This window comes from Talpa occidentalis, unplaced genomic scaffold (assembly GCF_014898055.3).
Source record: "Talpa occidentalis isolate TD23 unplaced genomic scaffold, MPIMG_talOcc4v2.1 talOcc4.13, whole genome shotgun sequence".
Lineage (NCBI taxonomy): Eukaryota > Metazoa > Chordata > Mammalia > Eulipotyphla > Talpidae > Talpa > Talpa occidentalis.
In genome coordinates this window covers 19,120,410-19,144,070 of record NW_023601322.1, presented here as the reverse complement: position 1 = coordinate 19,144,070, position 23,661 = coordinate 19,120,410, and the positions used below count along the sequence as shown (strand labels likewise).

Below are 23,661 nucleotides of genomic sequence, written 5' to 3'. Positions count from 1 at the left end.
GAGAGTTTAGGGTGAGGAAAAGTGATCTCTACTCCTATTGTGTTCCTTAGACTAGCTGGGACACAAATCGAGTTTCCAAGCCAGGTGAAATGGCAGCTTAAAGTTCTGAAAGTCTGGAATGTCTGCCGGTCTGTCTTGTCGAGGGTGTCCATACAAATCACAGCACTTCTGAGAGTCAGGAGGGGTTTATTCACAACTACGTCCAAGCAGCCAACGTAACCCAGGACGTCATCCTGGTCTTGACCACCTGGTTTGCCATCTGCCGTCTCTTCCCTGAAACAGTGGGGAGAAGGAGCCCCTCCACATGCAGCTCCATCCCGCTGTCCTCTCCTCTTCCCGGGGAGCCTGCTCGCTGCAACCCGAGCCCTCGCTGGCCAGCCTGGGCTGCTTCTCTCCAACTCCAGGCCCTGGTCGGGTTCCCATTCCTGGATCGCCCTTGCTCCCCTGGTGACGAATTCCCGCATTACCTGAGGGATTTGCACATCGGGCATGTTCCTCGCGGGCCGGAATGTTCTGGGAGAGTGTGGAGGGTGACGGTGGGAAGCAGCCTGTCTGCCATGTACTGCCAGGTGCAGGGGAGTCAGGGACAGGATTGGCCTTTGGCCTTGGCTTTTGCTTGTTTTCAGAGAAGGGCAGGATGGGGTAAGACTTTCAGACAATGGCTGCCAGCTCCAAGTAACCCAGCCAGAGCCAGTTCCAGACACACACACACACAGCTCAGGGCGAGACACACGCGGCCGATGGGCAGCTAGCTGCAGGGGCCTCCCGCGGTCCTGCTCGGGTCAGACAGTCCTTCCAACGGGCCGTGGTTAGCGTGGCCTTGGCCACGAGTATCTGGCAAAGATTGAATCCTGGGAAACACTCAGCCAAGAAAGGGACTCTGTAGTCCCTACCCCTGCTCTCCACCAGCCACCAAGGAGACAGCAGGAAGGGCACTTCGTTGGCTGCACAGAACTCAATGAAGTCCTCTTTGCATCCCCTAGCTCACAACTTCTTGCGGAATTAGTGGGCTGCGAGACAATACTTTGGCAAACACTAGTGCCAGAAAGAACACTAAGTTGAAGGCCAGGGCTCAGCCATCATCCGCTGGAACCTGGTGCCACGGCTCCCACTGGGGAAGTTCTTGACTGCCTGGCACCAGCGCACCCTGGTACACAGGGTCCCAACGTACGATGGCTCACCTTGCTACTGTTCGACCTCACGGTGCTGTGAGAGCAGTAGGCACTTAGTAGGAACCATACTTTGAAGTCTGAATTTTGATGTTTTCCCAAGCTAGGGACACACCATAGATACTCCTTTGTGAGCCTGGGCAGCGGCAGCTCCCAGTAGCAACAAGATCACTAGAGCAAACAACCTTCTACCGGCTATTCTCAGGCCTCATCAGGGGAGGAATTGATGACTCTGTCTCTGTAGCGTCCCTGCCATCCAGCAGTTGATCTTCGGTCAATGTTTCAAACGATCCAGGGTTCTTCTGTGCACATTAATGGTGCAAACCTGTGCGACCATCCTTGTTTGTACTTTCAGGACCTCTTCAGTAACTTGCAGGAGACACTCAACTCTTTGTTATAAAACAGGCTTTGTGTCGCATGATGCTGCCTGACTGTAGGTTAATGGAAATGTTCTGAACATGCTTAACGTGGGCAAGGCTGAGCTGTGATGTTTGGTAGTTTAGGTTCATGAAATGCATTTTCTGTTTATGATGATTTTATCGGTACATAACCCCATTGTAAGTCAAGGAGACCTGGAAGGCCATCTTGCCTCTGGAACAGAGATGAGCTGTCACCCCCACATCTGTTTCCACTCCCCCACTCCAGGCTGAACTTCCTACTAGGCGGGGAGTGGACACTCTCACTCTTGTCTTTGCCAGGGCCACTCGCACTTACAAACAGGGTCGCGCTGGGTGCCACTCTCCAATGAGCCCTGCTTTGTGCTCCTGCCATCCTCCTGTCCTTGCACCTGTCACCCTGAAGCCACAAATGTCCCACCACCCAGCTAGCACTTCCTGAGTGTCCACTGTAGGCACCAGGCTTGGGAGGAAAGGTAGTGGTCAGTCAACAGCTGGGACTTTAAGAGGCTTGCCACCCAGTGAGGAATTGTAGCTTAACCCAGCAAGCACAGACACACACAGTGGCAGATGGGGTGCTCACTCTCATGGCCTCTCTCTCCCCGGGGGACCACAGGCAATGGGAGATGGGGAACAAGTCTGCTTTGTCTGTCATCTCAATGTCTACCCAGTGAGGGCCTCTTAGTGATCAGGAGAGATGAATGGTTGGAATTGAAATCACTGGGTCCTCTGGGCCCCTGATGCAGTCCAGGGCAGGTATGGACCCCCCAGAAGCAGGCATGGCTCACATTCTAAAGGCCTAGGGCAGCCTGTGCCCTTCTCCCCACAGGGCAGAAGCTGGCCAGGTTTCTGAACACTCAATGCCACACAAGCCCTCCTCGGCTGCAACCCCAGCTTTCACATCAGCCAAGGAGAGCGCCCCTTGAAGGGGGTGTACAGCCAGGACTTGAGCTGGTTGCTTGGGCCTTTGCTTCACCGTTCAAGGCCCTTTGGCTCCCATGAAAGGCAGGCTGGATATGCTGGCAAAAGGCCACCCCCAAGCTCCTTACAGACCCCAATTATAAGGCCCAGAGGAAGCTAACACCGCCTGTCTCTTTGGGCCCCCCGAGGTCCGCTGCTCTTCTCAGAGTTGGTGGCAGCTAGAGTAGGCATCCCGGGCAGTGTCACCCAGTGCCACTCACCACCCTAGACTCGCAGGTACAGGAAAAGAGACCCATGGGTGTGGCTCATCCAACCTGACATCGGAAGGTCCTTTTCACCTGCTTTCATTTTCTGGCAAGGCTGGTTTGTATCCTTTTCCCCCCATAGAGTCCCCAAAGTCCTTCCCTCCGTGTGCAAGCTCTGAGACCCCACTTAGTGGTGCTGGCTGCAAAGGGGCTGTGTTTAGATGTTGTCTGATCTGGGTGTCAGCAGGAAAAGTTGGAGCGTGGAGGGTAAGGGGCTAGCTCTGATGAAATAGACCCTCTTTGCCAGTTGTATAAGGGCCACCTGCCCAGCTGGGGTACATTTCCCATGAAGAGGAAGTGGGGAGCAGACGTGGGGAGTGGGGATAGCATAAAGGTCACTTCCCAGCCACTTAGCATTGTCATCTCAAGGAACCCAGGCCTTGACAATGCTAGGGACCCTGGGATCTCAGTGAGCCCTTGTCGCTGATCCGCAGCTCAATAGTGTTCTTTTTGCCTTGCATGCCATCCTTTCCTTAGTAGCATTCTTAGTTTTAAAAATTCCACTTTTTATCAAACAGACCATTTCTCAGGTATTCAACATGTGTCAAGCATGCATCTTCATTAGACCAGGGCTTCTGAATGTGCTTGTGAATCCCATGGGATTTTATTTAAATGCAGATTCTGATTCATCAGTTCTAGGCCTGGATCCAAGATTCTGCATTTCTAACAAACCCCCAGGAGATGCTGGTGCTGCTGGTCCAGGGACCACACTTTAAGTAACAAAGCACTGGATGACTGATGGTTTGCTGCTGTGGGTCAGTTTCAGAGCTGGGCAGAGGGAGGCATAGTCTTTCATGCTGTGATTGATAGCAGTGGGGATCCAGCCTGAGAATAGTGAGTATCAGGCCCCGGGTTTTCATCAGGTCAGTGGTTCTTAGCCTGGCTGTCATGGGGAGGAGCTTCTGAAACATATGGGTGTGGGGCCTACCCCAAGCCCAGCATCCTTTTTGAAGAATTTCCCGAGGTCATTCTGCAGTACAGCAGGTCAAGCACTGCAGTTAGGTACTCACTCCAGGGATGCCCTGACTGTACCACCACAGTCGCTAGCCACCTGGTCCTGCCATTCACTGTGAAACAGTCAAGAGATAGGAACCAGGTGCTGGGCTCTTTGCTGAGTGACATGGGGGGCTAAGTCCACACGGGCAGGAGACAACTGCTCTGGAGACCATCCCTTCATTTTGTCCAGCCTCAGTTTCCCGTCTGTGCAGTGAGGAAGCAGATCCCTCTCTCACACTCCTTGCTGTAATTCTCCCTTTGCCCAGAGTCTCCACACTGACCGAGTCAACCAGGGAGAGCTCAGAGCAGCCTCTCCCACTGGCTCCCTATCTGGCCTTTGCTCTTCTCCCTGAATTCTTTTCATTTTCCTTGACCTTGAACATTTATTGGAGCAGCTAGCACTTGTTTTAGGAAAAGGGCCTCACTCTTAGCTCATTTTGTCACCTGGTATGGCTGGGGAGGTGATCGGCTTCACTACCTGCCTCAACCACCTTTTCCCATCCGACTCCCCACTTCTTCATGTTTGCAAAGTGTACACCCTCTAGAGTTTGTGGGCTGAAGTTTCTGACTTCCCGGAGAATGTGAGTGGCCCAAGGGCCCTGGTTACAGAGGTGACCCAAACTCTCCCTTGATCCTCACCAGAGAGCTGTGGGGCAGTGATGGGGAGGAGGCACTCCAGCTTCATAGCGGGGTGAAGAATGAGCAAGCCTCTTTTTCCCGGACCTATGGAATGACAGGAATTGGAGGCCTGAGCCCCCTCCGCCCAGCACTGCCCTGTCACCTCCCCAGGCCTCCCACTTGAGCTTGGGCCGTGCTTCTCTGCCGAGATATGCTTGGGTAGTACAAGTTCAATCCCTCCTCTGTTGAAACGTGTGTGCCCTGTTTAGCCAAGAGGTGTCTGCATCTGAGCTATGCAGAGCAAATTATTATTAGAGCCGGCATCAGTGTGTCTGCAACCGAACCCAACTCTCCCTAGCAACCGTTGCCAACAACACATCTAACAGAAGGATGCGATACCTTTTTTTGAAAAAAAAAAAAAAAACACAACTCATATCAACCAAGTCATAAACACAGCAGGGATGTTGTGGAAAGACAACTCAAAATCAGAACCTGGCATGTGACCAGATTTCAAAATATACTCCTGTCGGCCAGCACCTTCTAGAAGACAGCCTCTTAAAAGGCCATCCTCGAGCTAGAGGCTAGGAAGACTCTGCAAGCTCTAGCTGGGTCACCCCTAAGCAGTGTGTTCGGGGTTTTGATAACACAGAAACTCAATCAAGTCATGAAATGGGCTCCATAGGCCTCTGTAGGGTCTCTGAGAGAGATTGTGACTCTGGGTTTAGCTCCTAGAAGGGGAAATCGTCAAGATTTTCTGATCTGGCTGCCCCCTATGAGTAAATCCAAATGTAAAACACTTCTTTCAGAGCTGATGTGAAATAGACACCGTGCTTCTGCTCATCCCTTCCATCTCCCGCCCTATCTCCCGTCCCCCGTGTGCCATCTGGGCCTAGCACTCATCCTAAGGATGCTCCTTCTCTGCTGGTTTCAGAGAAATCAGAAGTCTCAAAGTGTGGAGTTCCTCAACCCCATCTTTAACAGAGCAAGAGAGGAGAGGGGCTAACTGTGCTTCTTGTGGTTCTAACCAGCCCTATGCTGGAAACTCCTGGAGGCAGGAACCCTGACTGGCTTATCCCTGGTCCCCAGCTCCTGGCACCACCACTATGCATAACAGAGAATCAGGAGCCACCTGTGGCAGAGTGAATGTGGAGGTTCATGCTTCAAGGTGGGGTTCAGGACAGGAATCTTTCCCCATGTTCACAGATGAGAAAGTAGCTCAACAAGGACACAATGTGTACTCAAAGTCAGGGGGTGCTGCAAGGACTGTCAGTTCAGCACCCCAAGCTCTGGTTCCCAGGTCACCCCCAAACATCATGTTTGGGGAAGTCAGAAATTTGTCTCATAAAGTATCAGTGGGGCTTTTAAAATCCGCCCTTCTAGAATAATCCCGCAGTATTTCCAGTAGTCTGAACCGCTGAGCTTCCCGGGCCAATGGAAGGCTGAGGGAGTCTGAGAAACACCCCCACTTCTCCATTTGCTTTATCCAGATAAACCACACAGCTGTTATTCTGGGGTTCAGCTCCCCCTGTACCCCTCCTTCTCCTCAGACCTCCTCCCTCCCTTCTGCACGCCCACTGCTGAGCCGGCGTGCACTCCAAGCATGTAAACTAATTTTACTGTTGGCCCAAGCCTGGCATACCCAGGGATAGAAGCACATTGTTCTGTGCATTCCGGAGCCGGAGCAAAGCCCTGAGCCAGACCCACCCTGAGCTCCCCTCCCCTGCTGTTAGAAATCAAGGGTAGATGGAGCAAAGGCTCATAGACATGCAAGCACCTTTCCCAGTGGGCAGATTGTGGAGGGTGATTTCTGAGACGCACAAAAGTCTCTTTTTCTAAAATAAATTTAAAATGTTGCCCTACCTGCTGAGTGGCATCTGAGCGCCCCATGGTCATCTGTGCCCTGGGAGGGCCAGGCCACGTTGGCACACACTCCCCTGAGGGTGGGTACCGCAGGCTCACCTGACATGTCATGGGAGGCCCATTGTCACTGCAGCTCAAGAGAGCATGCACACACACACCTGCTCCGAGCCTCTCGGCCCACCCTCCCAGAACCAGAGTGGGTAGGACCCTGTGCCCCTTGCTAGACTGTTGCCCACGCTTGCATTGGAATGAGTAGACTGGATCTTCTTTCTTGCCATCCTCATTTCTTCCTCTCAGCGCTGCTTGAGCGTCTGCTGTGTGTGCGCCGTGGCAGAACCCTGGACGTGGTGTAAGTGAATCTGCCCACCCCAAGGCTGCTTCTCCCAATTCATGCCAGCGGGGGTGCTGTCCGAGGCCTAAGTGCCTCATTCAAGGACCCACCTGGGCTCTCAGTATTTACACCAGATTTCTCTGTTCAGTGGGGGCTTGGGGGGCGTGGGGGCACAGGGAGTGGGTACACGATGACTTCCCAAAGTGCTGAACCTAAAGCCCCTCTGAACTACGGGGTGCTCTGTGGCACAGAAGCAGCCCATGACTCGACCAGAAAAGAAGGCATTTAATTTTTTAATCTGGAGATAAGTGAAGACAGGAAATGACGCTGGACCCTCCTCCACCAGCAGGAGCCCAGCACAGAGCCTGTCAGTCACACTTTTCTTGTCAAGGCCTGTGTTCTAGATGTCTCGGGCAAAGACTATGCCCAGGTCATCTTTGTGTCCCCCAGCATGCTGACACACAGCAGGGAGTAGCTGCTTCTAGTGGCCGGCTCCTGGAGCTGCCTGCGTTTAGGTGGGCTCAGTGGGGTGTTGGTGGGTGGGAAGAAGCAGCAGCAGGGGGCTCTGTGCAGGAAAGCGTTACCCAGGTCAAGAATTGTTTCACCATCACCTGCACCCCTTGCCAGGCCGTGTCCTCTTCCCTGCACAGCCTCACCCCCCACCCCGGCTTCATTTTCCCCACTAAATCCCCTGATAGAACTTGGCCGGGCGCTGCCCTGTCTGAGGCTGCCATGCCGAGGCAGGCCCTGCAGATAAGTGGGTTATTGGAGAAGGCCGGCTCAGGTGTCCCAGGCCCCAGAGGGTCACCCCTGGCTGGTTGGCAGCTCACCCCAGCCCTCCGCCACTACCCTTCCCAGAGCCAGGCCAGCAGGAGACAGCAGATCCTTCCCTGTAGCTCAGTGAGCGGCCAGCCCCCAGCCGCCGCCACCGGGAATCTGAGCTATGCTAAGCTGCTCCAGATCTTCGCATCACTGCCCTGCCCGGGCACGGCCAGCCAGACAGGGCGCCTCTACCTGCCACAGCCGCCGCTGGAAAGCTGGCACCACTGAGCCGATGGAAAAAATCTCCCTACAGGTTATGTAACTGCTCACTGCCCTGTCCCTGGCTCCCCAGGGAGGCTTCCAGCCACCAGAGAGTGAGAGTCGTGGCCCCCAGGCGGGGGTCATGGCCACCGTCCTTGTTTCAAAGGAAAGCAAATAGTCTTGAGTGATTGCTCCAGGACCCAAGGTTCTCAAGACCCCAAGGAGACTGGGGTGTTTCCTATAAATGCTTGCAGTGCTCAGGGACCTGCCCAGGCCGTGTGACCCTGCAGAATGAAAAGACTCGTCAAGGGAGCTGGACTTGGCAGGAGGGGAGGTCGAGAAGGAGAGAGGGCATGGAACACTGCTCAGCCATAAGGAGAGATGAAATGCAGCATTTCATTCATTTACAGTAATGCAGAGGAGGCCTGAGGGAATGATCTATCTTTTTTTTCCTTTTTTCTTTTTATTTATTTATTTATTTTTAAAGATTTATTTATCTATCCGTACAAGAGCTGGGGCACAGGCCAGAGGTGTGGAGGGTGAGAGGATTCACCAGAGACAGAGTGGGGAACAGAACAGACAGACTGACTGAAATACACTGCCGAGGGGAGCAGCGGGCGAGCCAGGAGAGGTCTACTGCACCATGTGGGTCACTTCCCGGCTGGCAGGGGGAACGAACTTGCACTGCAGAGGCTGTGGACAGCCCCATAGGCTGCATCCCAACTCACTGCGCCACCAGGGAGGCCCCTTTCTTTTTTTTTTTTAAAGATTATTGGTGTATACAAGAGCTGGGGTGTGGGCCAGAGATGCAGGAGGTGGGGTGAGAGGATTCTCCAGAGACATAGTGGGGAACAGAACAGGCAGACTGATGAAATACACTACTGAGGGGAGCAGCGGGCGAGTCAGGAGAGGTCTGCTGTGCCATGTGGGTCACCTCCCTGGCTGTGGATCGAACTCGTGCTGCAGTGGCTGTGGACAGCTTCATAGTTGCGTCTTAACCCCTTGTACCACCAGGGAGGCCCCGGGGATGATGTATCTTAAAGCAAGTCAGGGACACAAAGACAAGGTCTGAACTCTTAGATAGTGGACAATTAGACAAAGTCAAATACTTACCAAACTAGCCATCATGAATAGACACTGAGGACTCTGAGGTTAAAGGAAGGAGGAGGGAGAAAGGAAAGCAGGGATATAAGGGATGGTGGTAAGGAAAAAAATTACTTGAAAAAGGAGAAAAAACAGTCACTTCCTAAATTACCTACACCAAACACAGATGCGGAAAAAAAAAAATAGGAGAGAGGAAAGAGCAATTTCATGGTGCCCCCCACAACGTGTGCCCATGATGCTCCTCTCCACGCTGCTGCGGGAGCTCTCTCTCTCCCCCACCAATCCCTTTTCCACCCCCACTACTTGCCTTGGCTATGTCTGGATGCCTGGCAAGAACAGTTAAGTTAGTTATCACTAACTTATCAGAAAGGTGGGGTGGAGGTGAAGGCAGGGGTTGGGGAGAATGGAAAGAGGGCAGGACAATAGGCAGCAAGAATGCCACACATCTTGGACACAGTGCTTCTAGGGACACTGGCTTGTCTCCCCTAGATAATAAATGTCTCCTTTAAGTGCACAGACAGCCACTGAGTAGTCACCAAGTATCGGGTGCAGAGTGCTGTGCAAGGAAGCTGGTGGGGGTTCACCTGTGCCTCAGTTACTCCAGGGCTGACGGCATCAGCCAAACCCAAATTTTGCCCAGTAGGTAGTTTCTTCTTACCTCTAGACTTTTCCCTGTTTGGTGGCACCTGTGTGCAGGAGAGGTGGTAACACTCAACCATGACACAGGGACTGGACCATATGACCTTTCAAGGTCATCTTCCAGCCAGGCCTCAGAACCATCAGGGACTTTGCCCTTGGAACCAATCTCAGGCCCCTTGCTCCCTGCATACCCAGTCTCTATCCCCTGCTGCCTCATGCCCAGAGTTCCGAGTCTGTGGGGAGAAACAGCCTCAGCCCCTTCTTGACCCCATCTCAACCCCAGTTCCAATGGGAAGTACCAGGGAGAGGGTGGGCTGCCCATTGGGAGAGCTGGAAAGGGGTAAGGGGGAGCGCCTCTGGGAGAGCAGGAAGTCACCTGCAGGAAAGGACCTTCACTTAACCCTTTGAAAGTCCTTCCAGATTCCAGTTAACAGAGGGAACAACGCTTCAGGTCACTTTGAAATGTTAGGGACAGATAGATCAGGCAAAAGTAGTCCCCTACTGCGGTGGTCATCCAGCACTTTCTCCTGAGAAACCCCTTGTCCCCCAAATTATCCCACTCCTGACAGTGCCCAGCTGGGTCCAAGGTTCTAGAGAAGTTGGCTGCTGAGCACACCTGGATCATTTCTAGCCAAGCCCATGGGAGGGTACCCACAGGCTACCATACTCTCGAGGAGTGTCTGCAGCTCCCAGCTCAGCCACTGAGCTGGTGATACTGAAGGAGTGGGTAGTTTAGGTATTTGGGGAGAGCTGGGCTCTGACATAGGCTTACAAATACCTAACTTTAATTGGAGCAAGTGCATTCTTGAGCAGCTACATGTAAATTGGATGGCCATGTATTGGACTTGCACTTAACATTGACATTCACCCCCCACCCTCATTAGTCACCAGTCACTGCCTTACTCAGGGTGTTGAAAATTGTCTGATTAGAGGAATAGACTCTCTAATGTGGGATTGGAAAGTGAGTCTCCTGGAGATCAGCCTGCAGGCCATAGACCTAATGACTTACTACCATGTAGCCTAAGAAATCATTGACATGGCCCTGAGTCAGACACTTACCTTCTAGCTCTGGTTCTGGCAATTTGGGGCAAACTTCAGTGTGGATCCGCTCTCCTCTTATTTGCCATTAAATGGGGGTAATAACACCAGTCTCTTACACCTGCTCATACCACAGACATGATTGTTGTTAAAACCCACTGAAATACTTTCACTTTGTCTGTGTCCTTAAAGCTCCTTCTCCAAATAGAACTTCCTCTTGCCCTTCCTAAATCCCCATCATCAAAGTTCCTAAGAGATACCCAGGGGTCTCCAGGGATGCCAGCACTTGGAGACTGGATGCAGCCCTAAAGTATAGTCACCAGCAAAGCTCTTGTGGAGTCCCCTTGGCTGGCACCAAGTCCTGGCCTGGTGCCCCACACTCAGCACTATTAAACCCCCAAGAAGCAGGGGCCATGGGCCTCTACCAGGTATGTGGAGGCCTGCTGGAGAGACAAGGCCAGCTCAACCAGAGAACAGATGAGAAAGTTAGAGCTGGGCAGAAACCCTTTTAGTGGCCAAAATTAGGGAAGACTTCCTGGAAGAGGCAGCATGAAAGAGGCAGGAGTAGGGTGGACAGAAAACAGGAGGGAGGAAACCAAGGCAAAAGATTATAGATGAGGGGCCTGGGACAGGGCACGATTGTGCAGGAGAGTTTGGACAGGCCCTGAGGCCCATCGTATGCCACCAGCCTGGCATGTGCCTGACAGCAGCAGTGGTGCCCCAAGTTTCAGCAAGCCCTGGTGGTGAGGTGGCCCAGCCAGGCAGTGACCCCAGGTCACAGTAACCACACTAGCGCTTGCTTCTTACCATTTCAGGCAGAACAGTATTTTTTGCCTAGCTCCACCTCTCTTGATAATCAGTGTCCTTTTGTGTTCTGGGAGAGTGGGGGGTGGTCAGTGGAGGAATCCAGGACTAGGGAGACCCTGGAACACATTTGGGAGTAGATTGGGGGAAGGAAGAATATGGGGGAAGAATATGGGGAGCTGCTCAGAAGTAGGGGCATCAGAAGCTGAGGGTTTATAAAAGGACGTGCTCTGGGCCTCTGGGAACTCTGATTCTAGCGCCAGCCCTACCTTTCTCTAGCTAGGTGACCTTGATCCAGTCCTTCTATTCTTCTGGTGGCTTCCTCACCCACAAAATAAAGCGATTAGAAGTGATTTGGGCAGTCTCTTCCAGCTCATGGTTATCGCAAGCAGCTATGCTGAGCATTGCCTGCTGCTGCCTGATTGGTTGGCAGGTTGACATGTGAAGAGCAGACCCCCTTCTTGGACTGTCCCTGCCTGCCTTGGGTTCTGCAGTCCTGGCTCCTCCCCACCCTCCTGGCCCAGGCCTTGGTGTCAGTGCCTCCTGGCAGCCAGAGCAGCCTGCAGGGGGCTGCAGCAAGTAAGGTCAGCCTCACCTGCCTGCCAGCCCCTCCCAGGCCAGCCCAGAATCTTGGCAGGGGGAGGATTTAAACCATCTGATAGTGGCTGTGCCACAGAGCCGCCCTTCCGTGCGCAATTTCCTGCTCCTCTGGGGCTCCAGTCCTGAGTCCAGAAGCTTCAGGTTGGGACTGGACCAGAACTCCCAGCAAGGGTCCTTTCTAGAGCTCCAGGGCAGGCCAGCTTCATCCTTAAGGACAGAGGAGAGCCACAGGAGCTCAGGCTGCTCTGAAGGAGGATAGCACTTGGGTTCTGGCTTCCCTGGGGGACAGTGCCTGTCAGAAACTCCTCCTTCTGTGCCAGGGAACTCAGCTGCCCTTAGGAACAAACGAGGATTAACACGCCCAGCTGAGGCTGCATTTTTCAAATGCATTTGTTTGTCCAGTGTCCTTTATTTTCCTTCTCAAACAGCAAGGAGAAATGGGGGGGAGAAACCTGACAGTCAGCAGGCTCCTCTGCTGCAGTGGGGGTGGACAAAAGGGAACACAGCATGATCATGGGGTAGGCCATAGGGCAGGAACCAGCCTCAGCCTTACCTGGCTGTGAAGGAGCAGTTGCGGGGATCTTCTGTATGGGGGGCCACCTCACCATCTCTCCTCTATGTGCCACTCCTCAGACTTCAGTGCCCTCCTCCACCCCCAAGATAGCCCTACAAAATATGCTGCCCTCCTCTACACATGCCTGGGCCCAGCACTGACGTCCTCTGGGTCACCATGGAGACGGGGGGGCCATGGGGTCGCTGTGTTTCCACGCCACCAACTTGGTGTCCCCATGCCTGGGGCCCCAGGAGCTGTTATGTTACATTTTAAGGAATCTTCTAGTTGGAGTCTTCCTGGGGCTTTTCAGCAGCCACCCTTGTTAGGACCTTCCTAAACTGGAAGATAATGAAGCCACTGGGTCCTGGAGTCCTAGAGAAAGTATCCGGGAGTGTTAGGGGAGTCTGAGTCAGGAGCCAAGTTCTCAGCCTCCCCTCTAAGGAACGTGCAGCAGCCAGCTAGGAAAGCGAGGTCGATACTTTTGTAATTATTGACTTACTTTAGCTTATGCATTCAGAAATGTTCACTATTCCAAAGGACACATTATTCATCAACCAGGGAACACAAGCCCCAGGGCTGCAGGTACGGAGGAGGAGGTGAGCGGTCACTCGGGGACTACGTTCCCCAGCAAACCCACCAGGGAAATCAAGGGGCCTGTCCTTTCAGTCAAGGATATTCCTGGTCTATCTCCATTGAGGCGACTCTCGGCCAGGGTTTGTTTGAATCAGCTGTGCCCCTCCAGTCCCTGTGCTGGGAGCCGGAGAAGTTGGTGCAGACTGGCTCTCTCCCTCCCCTCTGCCACCCGCTCCCCTAACCCCAATCACAAGGTAGGGCCTGGGGTGGATGACCTTTCAGATTCTGGCACATTGTGAAAAAGGACAGTTCATGGGGGCCTGGACGGCCCACTTCTAATTTCAGTTCAAGAACCAAGGGGCACCTCCAAAGTCACCCACCAGAGGTGGTAAAGTGGGAAGTGGAGTTGGGTCCACGGGCAGCCAGAGATGGAGGCAGGAGCTGGCACTGGGCACTCCTGAACACACCCAGTCAGGGTGGGGACAGAGTGGCCAGGAGGTGAGCATCTGGGGCAGGGAGTATCCCCTGAACCCCAGGCCCCCCAGCAGAATTCTCACATCACCTCACAGGGCCTCTTCCACCCAGCAGATAGCACCGGCTCCAGAGAGCCACCAGTCTGCTTTCTCTTTCCTTCTGCTTGGGCTGACCATGGTGCCCAAGAAGCAGTTTCAGCACCAACAGAGTTGTGGACTCTGGGGGTTGAATGTTAACTCTGCATTTCCTAGCTGTGTGGCCTAAGGCAAGTTACTTCACCTCTCTGGGCCTCAGTGCCTCATCTAGGAAATGGGCTACTGGATATTACCTACTTCATTTGGGTAGATGAAGTTTGAACAGTGGGAAAAATGATGTCATCATAAGGAGAACATGCACTGGGGTTTTATGCACATGGGGTTTCACCTCCCTGTCGGTCCTGCAGTCATTCCACGGGCATTTATTGTGCACCAGCTGTGTAGAGACACTGTGCCTCCTAAGTACCCATTAGGCTTTGTGAGACTGGTGTTAATAACCCCATTTTACACACGGGTAAAACAGTCCCTGGGAGCTCAGGAAACATGCCTCAAGTCCACAGCCAGTCAGTGACTGGGTGGAAACAGACTTCTGTGCCCCTGCCCCTGGAGGCATACTTGTGGGTGGGGGCAGGCCAGGCCAGGTGTAAGGTAGCTGGCAGGTGGTGGGGACAGGAGATAAGAAGACGCCTCCAGATGACAGCGTTGATGCAAGCCTCCTCCCTGCAGACTAAACAGTGGCAGCGTGCTTGCCCGCTGTCATCTTATGACCAAAAGAATCTGCAGACAGCTTCCAGGCCAGAGCTCAGTGGGGGCTCCCGGGCTGCCTCTCCCTTCCTGTCTGTGGGAGCAGGGAGGGGGCACCCCTCTCCACCATGCTGCAGACACTCACCAAGGTGACTCCTTGTTCTCCCTTGGCCCCAGCTTCTCCTCTGCAGCTTTCTAACCCATCACGTTCTTGAGTCATTTAAAAAAAAAAAAAAAAAAAGGCTAAAAGAAGGAAAACTCAGTTCTGTTTGATTTGCTCCCACTTGGCAGCCCCAGGGTGTGCAGTTTGCAGCTCTGGGTTACAGTGGGGTACCTTGATGCCCCGGGCATTTGGACATCTGTGAGTGCCCCTCTGTTAGCACCCCCACAGTCATGGGGCTGTTGAGTCTCCTGTGACATCCCTGGCAACGGAAACCCAGAGGAAGTTGATGGCCGTGTATGCTAAGGCTGAAGCCTCTGGCTGCTCAGGCCAGGGGAAGGATGGCCGCAGCTTTATCTGGTGCTTCTCTCCCTGCCCAGAGAGCCTGAGAGGCCAGGACATCAGGTTTGCAAAGAAAAAGGAGAAGGGAAGAGAGAGGGCGCCCACAGGCTGTCTCATTGGTAGCGCCCTAAATTATTAAGAAGTGAGGACCCTGGGGTGTGAGCCGAGGCAGCCAGGTTGCTCAATCCCGAAGGAGCACTTCTAAGGTTTCCCGGCACGCAGCCCAGAGTGTCACCCCGGAGAAAGAACCGCGTGGTGAAAAGCTTTCTTCACCATTGCCACCAGACATTTTTTTTTTTAACTCCCCCCATATGATTTGATTTATCATGACCCCTATACATTTCAGCGGCCACATCTTCATTTCAGAATTGGGTTAAAGCCACCCAGACTTCAAAATGGAAAGGTTAGCAGGAGGTGCTGCAGGAAGGTGAGGGACACTTAATACAGCATATCCCCATGCGCACCTCCACTGCCTCGGCTTCATGTGCATCCTCTCCCTGCGAAACTGATGTGGCCACGCGGACCTTGGCTCCTATGCTTGATTAAAGGAGCTCAGGAATATGGTGTCTTGGCACTCTCCGGCCATCCCGCCCCCACCCTGTGCTTTCTGTCCCCCCGGCCTGGACAGAAGAGCTGGAGAGCTGGGTAGAATGAGACCCCCACAGGAACACAGTGGCCGGAGGCCAGTTCAGCGTAACAAGCATCTATTGAGCACCTTCTGTGTACCCAGGAGGCAGAGGGCTGGGGCATGGCTGGAGGGAGGAGAGTGCCAGTAGACTCAGAGGCCTCCTCTGTCCCTTCCCCTGCCTCCTGGCCCCCCTCTGTCATCCCACCCCTTCCTGGCTGGCACAGTTTTCCCTGACTCAGACCAGCCAATAAATGCCTGTGAAGACCCCCTTCCCTGCCTTCACAGAGCTCTGGCTTTGCAAGTCCCCCAGATGACCCCAAAAGGCTTGCTTGCAAAAGTTTGTTCTCTGAACTTTGTGTTTCCCTGTCTGCTCTACCCTCCCAGCGCCTCCTGGCTCCAGCCCCAGCGCCAGCCCCTGTCTGTCCCTGCAAACACAAGTCAGCTGTGTGTGCAGACAAAGCCGTACATCGCCCCGGGGGCCGGGCCTGCAGAAGGGACATTTCCAGGGAACTCTGGGGGCGGTGGCTGGGAGGGCAGAGGCTACTGTCTGATAGCAGGGACTCGGCGTCGGCGTCACCGTCTCGGGGACTTGGCGGGGCCCCAGGGGCCAGTGACTGTGGGTGGTGACCGGGAGAGGCAGCCAGGCTGGAAGAAATCTGCTGTTTGAGAAGTGTAGGAAACAGGCTGGAGAGGGGAGATAACAGCCCGTTCTCTGTGTGTCTGTGTGCGTCTGCGTCTGCCGGCCAGGGTGGCTGGAGCCAGGCGGTCTGCGTCCGTATCTGGTGAGATTTTTGTCCTGGGTTGTGAAAGTGACCTATGGAGCCAGCAGTAAGGTTCAGGGCCTGGGAGAGAAGACATGGGGCCCCGCCCCCACCCCACCCCCCCACTTATGTTCCTCTCAGTGTTCCTCCTTCCCCTGCCTTGCCAAAGGGTGGGGATGGGGTGACCAAAGGGAGCATTCTCTGTGCCTTAGAAATGGTTGAAAAGTCTGGGGCTGTATCATGAATTTGACTTATGAACTTGGATACACCTCCTCAAGTTTCTGGCTCTCAGTCTCATTGGCTGTAAAGTGGGGATTATTTATATCTGCCCTGCATATCGCCCAGGGTGGTTGAAAAGATCTTATGAAATAAAGATGTGAAAATAGTTTGTAAACTGTAGAGTGCCATATAAATGTAAGGCGCAGCAATAATTAAAGCTGCTTTGTGTCTGCCTAATGAAGACCTGGTTCCGAAGGACCTGGTGTGAGGCGGGAGGTGGGAGGGTGGGCCATGGGAGGGCCTAGGCTCGGCCAAGCGTGAACCCCTTATGTGCCTGGACCCAGTTAACTGGACCCTGGTGGGGGGGGTGAGGTGGGGGGGCCTCTCTGCAGGTGGGTGTGCCTGATCCCAAATTTGCTGACTCAAGTAGAACGTGGTTGGGCACGCACTTCTCCAGGAGACAAGGAAAGCTGTGTGGAGCCCCTCGCCCATCCAGGGCTCAGGACCCTTGCCTGACCTGGAGGATAAGGGCCAACAGATTACAAAGGGACGGGGAGGGGGGACCTTTGCTTTCCTTTCCTGACCTCCACTACCCCAGGAAGCCAGGTCACCCTGTCCCCCCACCCTCTCCCCATCCTGACCTGGAAATCAGCCGTCTCTGGTGTGGAAAGTGCAGGAAGTTGCTGGCAGGGTGGCAGGATTGCTAGGCTGAGAGAAACACAGCTATTTAAAGCCTGAGTGCCCAGGGGGCATGAATGCTACCCACCCCTGAGGCCCTCTCAGCATTCAGCTTCCCCTTTCTGGGCCCAGATCCCACACCCTCGGGGCACCCAGAGGGCCGAAGCTTAGGTGCCAGGGGATCTGGGAAGCTGCCGGCCAACAGCTCCTGAGCCTGGCTTGGGAGGTGGCTCAGTCTCAGCTCGGGTTCCCTCCTCTGAGCCTCTGGGCTGAGTTGGCGGGGCCACACAGACTCCTTGGCTCCCTATGCCTTATAAACGGGGCTGAGGACGTGTGTGGAGCTTAGAAGAGGAATGCCCGGCGCCTGTGGCCCAGGGCAGCTGCTGCTTCCCTCCAAACTCGGGGAACTAGCCAGAGCCAGCCTAGGGCAGAATTGGGAAGTGGGGAGCTTTGCCTCTCAGGCTTGCTCCCCGGCCTAGCCTGTTTTCTCAGCACATCCCAGATTACAAAGGGTTTTCCTCTTTATCCCCAGCTAACGGTTGCCTGCCCTGTGTCCTAACCCGTTAGTGAGAGATACAGTATGCTGCCCTCTCCTCTCATCTCTGCAAAAGGTCAATGCCTCAGCCAGAAGAGAGGCTGAGGGCGGGCTCGTTAGACACAGTACCGTGTGGCCCCTGCACGCGCGGGCCAGGTGAGAGCGCCTAAGCTGAATGGTTCCCAGGGCCAGTTCCCTAACCAAAGCTGGTCTGCAGGGCAAGCTGCAGCAGCGCCATTTATGTGCAGCGTGATTTGAGCGGTTGCCAACTGCTCCGTCTGGGGAGGACTGGCCATTATTCTGAGACCGCATCCTTCCTACTATCTTGGCATGAAATTGTCCTTTCTTTTAAAATGATGGATGAAAACATTTTTTAAAACATCCTTAGCAAAATAAAAAGTTGGCAACCCTCAAATTTTATGGGTCCAAGAAATCCTGGAGCCCAGGCCCAGCGCCCTGGTTGATGTCCAAAAGAGCGCAATTCACCTCAGTCCCCACTGTCCCAGGCACTGGGGAGCCCAGAGCTGCAGGCCCACTTCATGGGGGGAGTAGGGTGCAGCAAAGGGAACTGGTGGCTCAGCTGGATACTCTCTCGTGTTTTCAAACCTTGGGTCTCCAGCCCACCCATCTGCTCTGTTCTCTCCTCTGGAGATGGTTCTTCATGTGTGGCTGGGGATTTCATGTGCCAGCTGCCTGCATAGGTTGCCCTGGTCTCTACATGGCTGGGGGAAGCCCAGAGACCCAAACAGGTCGCCTCCTCAGTCAAGCACAGTATTGACCTCTGTCCTCTTGAACCTTGGCCCCATGTGCTCTGGCACCAGAACATTTACTCTCTCCCCACAGCACACCATGGCACACTGGTCAACAGCCTTTTTTTCCACCCAGAGATTTGCTAATTTATTAGTTGAGCACCTGCTATGTGCCAGGCAACGTGCTGGTGGAACATGGAGAAGTGCTCCTGCCAACCATTGCTCCTCTGAGAGGCACACTGACAAACCAGCAACAGCAAACCCACCGGCTATGGGCTGGAGTAGAGTCATAGGCAGGCCTGAAAATCTAGAGGAGAAGGGACTCACTTGGGGAACATCAGAGGCATCACTCAGAGAAAGGGGCACTAGACATGAGTCAAGGAGGCTGGGTGGGTGTCACCGAAGGACAAAGTGCTGAAAAGCACTTTCCAGGCAAACATTTGAGTGAGAACAAAGGCAAGAGGCAGGTGACATCACTGCAGGGAACTGTCTTGGGGGCGGGGGATCCAGACCCGGGTTGGGAGGGGCGCTGTTCTACCAAGGAGTGGGACCATACACTGTTCTTTGGGGTGCCACCAAGGTTATAAGGAGTGAGGAGGTATCTCCTGATTGGTACTTAAACCTCCCTCTGCAGCAGGATGGGGGCGAGCAGGATGAGGACTTTCTAAGAGCCAGGTGCCTCTTTGCAGAGTCTCCTGAGGAAGCCAGGAGAAGCCTGATGTGGAGCCTCCGCTCAGGCAGTGGCGAACCCAAAGATCAGGCAGTGGTCTCAGAGTGACTGGAAGGTTGACCCTGAGTGACCAGTTGAACGCAAGAGTGGAGAATGTGGGACTAGGGAAGTTCCCAGAGCAGATGCCTTCAGGGACCCCTTGGGTTAATGGCATCTAGTGTGAGTGTGTATGTGTGCCTGTGTGTATGTGTGTGTGTGTGCTGCCGCCAACCTCTCCACACCTGCCCTCACTGTCCTGCTCAGAAGTGGTCACCTCCATCATCTCCCATTGTTCTTGATAACCAGACCCCAAGAGACCAGCCCTCGGACATTTGACATGACTGCACATGTGAGCGCCGGGTTCTGGGAGTCTAGCCTGGGGCTCCTTGCTTCTGGAAAAACAGGCCTTCTTCCTTTCCTCTCTTCCTTTTTCCCCTTCCTTTTATCACTCTCTTTCTTCTTCCTTTCCTTCCTTCCTCTCTCCCTCCCTCCCTCTCTATTTTATGAAAAAAGTCAAAGACAGAAGTAGTGCAAACTACTAACGTTTCTCACTCTTACAACCTTCAACTCTAAACTCAGGTATGGCTACATGAAGCGACTACAAAACCAGAGAACCTGTTGTGGAGAGAACCTTTAACCTGACTTGGGAGGCCCTTTCATAAAGTGGTCTCCATGGCTATGGTCATGAAGCCCCACCACAGCTGCCCCCAATCCTGGTGGGGGTGGTCCTGACGCCTCCAGGCTCGGGGAGGTTCGTGTGCCCTCTAAAGTGGAGCAGGAGCCTGGCTCAACCACAAGACTCCCAAGGAAAGTAGATACCCCCAAGACTAAATCCCAGGACAGGGACTTGGGGGATTCTCAAGAGACTCCCTGGGACTCAGAGCCAGGTTATGACCTTGGCTTTGCCATGAACTACCTGTGACCTCAGTGTCAGCAGCAGCAGCTGCTGTTTACCAGATTTCTACTGTGTACACGGCCCCACCTGGAACTCTGGGAATGCCAGGCTACTTTGCACAAGTGGCCCGATTTTTTTGTGCCCCCGTTCTCATCCACACGATGGGGGTAATGATAGAGTTGTTAGGAGAATTGAATGGGATGGTGCCTGTCAGGGTGTAAGCAGTGCCTGGCACATAGTAAGCACTCAGCAGACCCCAGGAATGCTAAGGACCACCACTGTCACCATGCAGTTGTCCGGTACTGAGCAGAAACACAAGGGCCATGGACCGGAATCCTGAGAGGTGCACCCTAAGTCGGTGTTCCCCTTTGCCTTCACCTGCCTTTAGCCCTAAAACCAGAATTCCTGGGACACAGAGTCCAAACCTGAAACTCAGAAGAGAAAGGAGACCCACGCCAGCCAAGTTCCTTCCTTGGCCTCACCCCAGTCCAGCCCCGGGGCCTTCCTCATCCCTTCATCTCTGCCTTTCCTCCCAGGCAGCCTCTGACTCGATGGAGGCCTCCTTTTGGGGGCTGGGATGCACTGGATGACCTTAGAGCCCCTCTTCTCCCTGCTGCCCTGCAGTAAATCTCCCTGCCCTCACCCTGTCACTCAGTGTGTGTCCTGCTGGGAGCCAAGGCCCATCCATATGGTGCAGCCACAGCCTGGGAGGGGGTCCTAGAGATGGGACTTCGTTAGGGACCTCCAGACCATTGAGGCAGGGGCGGGACCTTTGTCTGATGACAGCAGTGCCTTTCAAGGCTCTGGGAGCAGCTGTGAGGGGTGCCTGCCTGCTAGAGACAGATGAGTGAGACCCACACCCACACCCCCCTTTTACTGTTTGTGAGGGTCACAGGCAGAGGAATGGCCCAGGCTGACCAAGTGTGGTCACATCGGTTCACATCTTAAGTACTGATGGGGAAGGGGCGGAAGAGAAGGAGGCAGGAAGTCAGGGAGGGGACTCATATCTCTCAGGAGAGAACCTTGAGGCACCTAGGCCTTTTCCCATAACAGTCCATCCGCACAGGGTTTTATGCTCCACACAGTCTCTAGGCCTGAACTACTTTCACTCTGGCAGTTGCCCCAAAACCCAGTGTTGCCGCGGGGACCATGAGAAGCCACCCTCTGGGTCTCCAGGTCTGTCTCCTCTCAGAGTGAGTCTTCTCCCCCTGGGAAGGAGGAAGGGGCAGGTGCATGTGGATTACATGCCACAGTTGCGTGCAGCCCGATCCAGACAGCCCACACCTGGCTGCACACTGTCTTTCTTTCAAAGGACATTCGCAGTATAGATTAAGGGCTCACAACTTAATCTATAAATGGTATTTTCTCTGCTGCCACCCCTACTGCCCCAACGCCCCACACTCTCTGTGCCCTGGAGGCGCCTGGCAAAAAGTGGCAAACAGGGCTGGAAGGCCTGGCAGCTCAGTGCATTTCACTTTTGTCTTTATCACCTCTCCTGCTGGAGAGGGTGGGATCTCAGCCGGAGGTGAGGGTGAGCCAGACACCCTGCCCATAAAATGCTGCTGGGAGAGCCACTCTCACCCCAGCTGGGAGCTCCCACTACTCAAAGTCTCTAAGAGATAACTCTCAGGGCACAGGTGGGTGACTGAGCCTCTGACCTTTAGTTGGGGGGGGGGGCACACATGGGGGATTTGGTTGTTTTTGTATCTTTACAGAAGGAAGACCCAAAACCAGGGGACCCCAGCTTTGCCCATCAGTGTAAAGAGTAGTATGGCCCTAAAGAGGATTCAGGGTCCAGGTCTTGTTCCTTCTTAGGAAGACTCTGGGTAGGTCCTCTTCAGCCTCAGTTTCCTCAGATAGGGGTAAAAGGGTAAAATTCCCTGTCCTTATGGATTCTTCTTGGGCTAATTGAGCAAACAATATCACATGCATGGGTAGGAGAAAAAAAAACAAATTTAATTACATGTGGACAGAGGCCTTACATGGCTGTAGGTTCTTTTTTTTTTCTAAGATTTACCTACTTATGCATACAAGAGCTGGGGTACAGGCCATAGGTGCAGGGGGTGAGAGGATCCACCAGAGACAGAGTGGGGAACAGAACAGGCAGACTGACCGAAATATACTGCTGAGGGGAGCAGTGGGCAAGACAGGCAAGTTCTGCTGCGCTGTGTGGGTAGCCCCCTGGCCAGCTGGGGGATCGAACTTGTGCTGCAGAGGCTGTGGACAGCTTCATAGGTTGCATATTAACCCCTTGAGCCACCAGGGAGGCCCATGGTTATAGGTTCTAGAGTAAATGAGATAGACTGAGGGTTTTTATTCCTGAGCTAAAGAATGGGAGAGGGGCCTGGGGCATCAAGGAGAGAGGAAGGGTCTCACGCAAGGAGAAGAATGACTCTATAACAAAGGCAGATGCCCTGGATGTTTGCCCTGACCTAAGATAGGAGTCCCTGATTTAAAGAAAAAGAAAACACGTTAAATCTGGATGATCTTCATTCTTTAAGGTAGTGGTTACAGTTTCTCTGGAGGCCCAAAGGGTCTCCATTGACACTTACTCCACATGCCAAGGTGATACATATTTGGGAAAAGCCAGCTCCACACATTTTGGGGGAGGCCTAGCCCTCACTGTCTTGTGACTAAAGGGCCTGAGGCCATGGAACACCTCTCAGGACCAACAGCGACCTGTGCCTATGTGCCTCCCGCTTCACTGAGCATCCCAGTACCACACCTGGAGCCCTTTCCCTGCTTGCCTGCACACCTGTCCCACCTGGTGGCGGCCAAGAACTCACAGAGCTGGAGGAGGTCGAGGGGGCAGCGAGGAAAGCACAGGGACAGCCTTTGCAGATAAGACCTCTATGTCCACGAGAGGCAGGGTATGACTGCTGTCAGGACAGATAAAAATCAGGAAGGTGGGCCCCCTTGGACAGCTGCTACAGGAAAAATAAAAGGAAGCACTTATACTACTGCACAGGTGAGGGGGAGCTCATTGTCCCCCTGAGGTTCAGGCCAAAAGTAGGCACAGATGCTAACAAGGCTGAAATAGATGCAGGCTTGATGGCTTTGGGATGGGCTGTGAAGGAGCCTGCGTAGTCACTACTAAAGCACCCACATCCACCCACCCCCTGTACAGAGCACGGGGCAGGTGGCTGAGAGTGGGTGTACGTGTGTGGGTGTGGAAGGGTGCTGGCAGACATACAGCCCCACAGCCGCCAAACGGATGCTCCCTTAGCACAGTCACTCCAGTCTGCCCCTCCATTACTTCTGCATTGAGCCACTGAAAAGCCCCAGATCATTTTCTTTGGGTTAGAGGATATATTAGCTGATTTTTATTTTCCTACAACATGGTGGACTATAACAAGAAATGAGGAGCCCCACAGGCCTGGATTTGGATCTCAGCTCTGTCGTTTACTAGTCATGTGATCTTGGTTTCTGAATCTCTCTGGACCTTGGTCTACTGGTTGGTAAAGTGGGCAGGATAATAACTCTATAGAGTTGGTTGAAGGGGGCAGTAATGAAATAATGCGTGTGAAAGGTTTAGTGAAACACTGGGACTCCATACACACTCTCAATGCTATTAATAATTCAGCTGGACTTGACTTGGGATAATAGTGAAAGATATTTGTGTTTTGATTCTGTTCATTTCACTTGTACTAATACCATGTGTCTAGGTCTTTACAAAGCCCTGGGGGAGGCACAGTCAAGGATAGACCAGAGAAGTACCATGTTCATGGATCAGAAGACTCAATACTGTTCAGACGTCAGTTCTTCCCAAACTGCTCTCTACAGTCAGTACAGTCCCGGTAGAA

General features: G+C 53.6%; 1 protein-coding gene across 4 annotated transcripts in view; it reads left to right on the top strand.

Annotated features, from left to right (window-relative positions):
- The window catches only part of CTIF (cap binding complex dependent translation initiation factor), a 260,483-nt gene that overhangs the window by 173,811 nt on the left and 63,011 nt on the right, over window positions 1–23,661 (top strand). The gene's annotated exons all lie outside the window — the stretch shown is intronic.